This window comes from Geospiza fortis, unplaced genomic scaffold (genome assembly GCF_000277835.1).
Source record: "Geospiza fortis unplaced genomic scaffold, GeoFor_1.0 scaffold70, whole genome shotgun sequence".
In the NCBI taxonomy this organism is placed as follows: Eukaryota; Metazoa; Chordata; class Aves; order Passeriformes; family Thraupidae; genus Geospiza; species Geospiza fortis.
The window spans coordinates 4,580,452-4,585,022 of record NW_005054317.1 but is presented as its reverse complement, the minus strand read 5'-3'; positions in this window follow the sequence as shown (position 1 = coordinate 4,585,022).

Genomic DNA, 4,571 nt, shown 5'->3' with positions numbered 1-4,571 from the left:
CCCAACAAGTGTTTTCAGTTTATGCTATTTTGAACGAGCAAACACCAATTCCAGGGCTGTGCTGTGTCTTTTGACTGCCATGCTGCAGAGATATTTAGCAAGAAGTACAACCCATATCCAAGGATGCTTGGTTTGCATCACTACAGACACACACCTTGTCCAACATCCCTCGGCTGCTGGCTGAGCTGTCTTCCCAAAGGCTTCAGACAGCTGGGATCAAGTGGGAAGAGGCACCAAGCACGGTTGGTCGTCTCCACTCTACTTCCAACAAACCAGCATGATCTAGAGAAAAGACCATACACATCCTGGGCAGGCAATTACCAAGCTCAGTGCCATCTGCAGTAATAAAACACGTTGTTCTGAGAGCCATGGAGCTGGCAAAGCCACTTTCCTCCTGAGCTGCATCATGAGGCCAGAGCCTTCCATATCCAGCAATATTGTAAGCTCTGATGGGAGTTTTTCCTCCTCATTCAGTTGGTCTCTTGCTCAGATTCCCCAGTGTCTAGTAATGGCTGCCCACACACGGCACCTTCCTCCCATTTGGGGTGGAAATAAAAATGAAATCTCCCTATTTTCACCAAGCCTTACAGGGATGAGTATCTTGCAGACCATTGCCTGCATCTCTAATGTGCCTGGAATTCAGTGGTGGCTTAAAAAAGAAACCTAAGTGGGAAGCAAAGACAACACAGGCAGGTATCTAATAAGCCTTTTTTCTTTTCCTTAGGAAATAGTGCTAGCGAGATGTAAATAGAAGAACTTACAGGTAGACATCACAGACGTGTAGTTACTCAAGTGGAGCCTTGCCCCACAAACATCAAAATAAACCCAAGCAGAGGTGTAGACCTGAAAACACTCATCTAAAAAACAGTTTTTCCTCTGTTGCTGAAATATCTGGGGTGTCATGATCAGAAAAATACCAGTTCTGAGTGGCACCTGCTTAAATTAATCTGGAAATCTGAAACACAGAGTTTACTGCTGGTGTAAACAAGCAGAGCTGTCATGCCCACACGCAGTAAGTACCCAGCTACACCATCCATTCACACGTTTCTGCTGCTCTCTTTGCTCTCATATACATTCTAATTTATCAAACAGCAGGTAATTACCTTTGTGGTGCAACAGCAGCACCTTAACTACCGAGTTCCCTTTATTCCAGGGTGGTTCATGGGTGCTGCAGAACACCAGGCTGCATTTTCCAGCTCTGGAGCACTACACATGTGTGTGTGTGGCTGCACAACTGGTGCCCGCTGTGCCAGTGTGTTCCCAGCCCCAGGGCACCAGCCAGCTCTGACACAGCATTGCAGGAAAAAGGAGGGAGGATTACACACCCCAGGGGAGGTACACAGGGATCCACAGCCCAGGCAAGAACTTCAGTGCTATGGCCACAACACAACAAAATCAACTCTTTCTTATCTGAGAAAATGGCAAAGAAGGTGACGCTATTAGAAGCTGCCTGGGCTCTGGGAGCCTGGCAGGGGCTGGCTGCAACACAGTCCATCTCAGCTGTGGTGGGGATGGGCTGGCTGTTATGAGTGTTTCCAGACAGGAAACCACTCTGCAGGGCAACAGCTTCACTGCCTCACCTGCAAAGCCATGGTCCCTGCCTGGGCTGTGCTCGGGGTCACAGCATTGCCCAATCCACAGGGGAGAGCTGTGAGCCAGGTGAAGCCAAACCTCATCCTTCTCCTTCCAGCACTGGGCAGAACCTGCTGAGTAGGGCTGGGGACAGGTCCTCAGCACTCACTGCTGCACAGTTTTGCCCAGACACCTCTGTGGTGGCACCTCCCTGACATGGGTGTGAAGCCAGGTCCCCTCACCAGGGCAGGGCCCCAGTGGGGCTCCCAGACACCCTGTCCATGGGCAGTGACTGAAGTGAGCAGATGGGCACGGTCAGGCCTGGCATTTCCAGGGCCCTGCATGTGCAGGGGATCAAGCAGCAGCCCCTGCAGCCTCTCTGTCCAGCACCACTGGGAAAGAAGGGAGTGTGGTTCTGCACACCAGCCAGGAGACTGCAAATAATAATACTTGGGGATCTTCTGCTCCTATTTCTTCAAGGATGAAACAATTCCCTGGCAAACTGCAGACTGTGAGGGTGGAGAGGCAAATGGGAAAGGGAGCAGTTTATCCCTCCTCTGCCAATGAGCAAACTGACCCAACAGTCCCCATTAGAGCAGGACCAAAATCCAGTTTTCTCTCACCTTTCCCCTAAGAAGCAAAATGCATTTGTTCCACTCTGGTGAGTCTTGAGCACCTGACACTTTCACCATTACTGAAGACCCAACCAATACACTGCAACTGAAGCTCAGTGCTCAAGAGGGATCAAGTCCCTCACCTTCACCCTCTGGTCTCCCTCTAGACAGGGAAGGAAGGGCCTTTCCCAGAGGGATGTGTTAGGAAAACAAAGCAGAGGAGCACATGAAGTTCATCAACAAACTCTGGTAGTCCTTTAATTGACTTCAACAGGAGTCATGGCAAAGAAAAAAGGGCAAGGATCTACTCCCAGCATGACAACTGAATATAGGGATATAGAGAAAACAAAAAACCAGAATTAATTCACCTTTTAAAGGGTAAATTCAATTTACATGTGTCATCATGGTAAATTTAGCTTTCCCAATTCCATTTCACTGCTAAGTTTGAGGGGAGAGGGTCAGCCCCCAAGACACACCTATTTTAGCTATGTTAATAAGCCAGAAATGTTTCCCTATGTTCTTCATTTCACAGAGAATGGATTATTTCCTCCCAAGATCCTGTGTAACTTCCACATGGCCTTGAATATTGCTGCCATTTTGTAATTTTTCTCATTACTCCTCATTTCTTTGTTTCACCTGCACTTTATTCCCCACCTTTTCCTCTCCCTTCTCCTGTCCTTTCACAGTGCACTATTTAGATTTCAGGGACTATAAACTGTCCTTCCCAGCCACTCTTCTCTGAACTGCTAGGATGCTGCACACTCCTTTGGATAAACTACTTGTCAATTTCGGTTCACTTTTATGTGAGAAACAATTGCAGGACTGACTTGGTTTTATTTCAGTGAAACTAACAATATAAGTTTCATCTTCAGTTCACTTTTACGTGAGAAACAGTTGCAGGACTTACTTGTTTGTATTTCAGCGAACCTAACTAACAATAATGTAAGTTCTTTCTCTAACACAAAGAAGTTGCACGGGGAAACAAAAGCCAAAACGACTTTGGAAATTCACAATCTGTTGAAAAGCATTGTAGGCAAAAAGAACAGATAAAAGAAACTCCAAACCTGGCTATAATTTCAGCTATGTACTTTGCTCAGCAAACAAAAGCAGATCACTCAAGCTTCTAGCAACAGATTGTCCTATATTGCCTTTAAACTACATGATACAGTACAGATACACTTTCCTACCTCCGTATGTTGCAATGACTAATAATAGTCCTGTGGTGTAGCAGAACTGAATGTCGTTTGCATCAATACATCCAGGAGTCTGCCTGAATTGTAAAGGTCATTTGTGAACACAGAACAGGATCAAGGCTAAAACTGCAGTCTAAGAAACTCAACCGAAAATGGTGACAAAAAATCAGCCAGCTGTTTCAGAGAGCTACATTACATCACAGACTGAACTCTGGCTGCCACAGGGAAAAAGTTGGCTACATTTGACTGAAAGATGCCTGTGTCCAGATCCAGAACAAACTTAATTTCTGCCCTGGCCCATGAGCTTGTGCCTCAGAGGAGAAACAAGCTCCAAGACAGCTCCTGGAGATGGGGAGCTGGGGTGATGCACTCCTGCCCAGCCTCTGCCTGGAGCAGCACACGGCCCTGCTGTGGTGACACACTGGGGGAGGACGAGTCAGGACTGTGGCAGAGACTCCACCGCAAACCTCTGCTGATGCATTCCACCGGGAAGGCGGTCTTGGGGAGCTCGCCAAACATAAACACTTGCAAGAAGTTGAAATGAGACTCAGCAACTCCCCAAGTCAATGCCAGCACTCCCAGTTAAGCAAACTTTGCAGTAAGCATGGAGTTGTGGAGTCCCTTTGCAGGAGGCAACAGCACGTGCCTGGCGTTTTCCAGCAATATAACCCATTTCTCTCCTTTCAACAACCTTTAGATAGCCAACATCCCAAACTTCCCGAATCCCGACGTTGCGTAACTAGAAGCAACCATGTATGTCACCGGCTCTGTGTGGGAGAGCATGTCGGGGAGCAGCACGGGGGGTGATGGGGGGTCAGGGGGCTGTCCCGAGCCCCGAGCCAGGGCTGCTGCCAGCAAAGCACACCGCGTGGGCCCAAGGTGCCCTGAGCCGGGAGTGCCCTTGGGGTGCCCGGGGAGCTGCAGGCCCGGGAGCGGCAGGAGAGGCGAGGAGCGGGCAGGGATGCGGACAGAGGGGCATCTAGAGAGCGGGCACAGGGGTAAGTCAACAGCGGGTGGGTAAGAAGGGGGCAGGAGGGCGGGTGGATGGCAGGGGCAGGCAGGGAGCAGCCAAAGGTGGGTGGGTGATGGAGAGGAGAGGCAGAGCCTAGCCGGCAGGGCAGAGCCGGGCAGGGCAGGGCAGGGCAGCGCACGGCCGGTACCTTCTGCTGCCGGCGGGGCCTGGTGGGGGGGC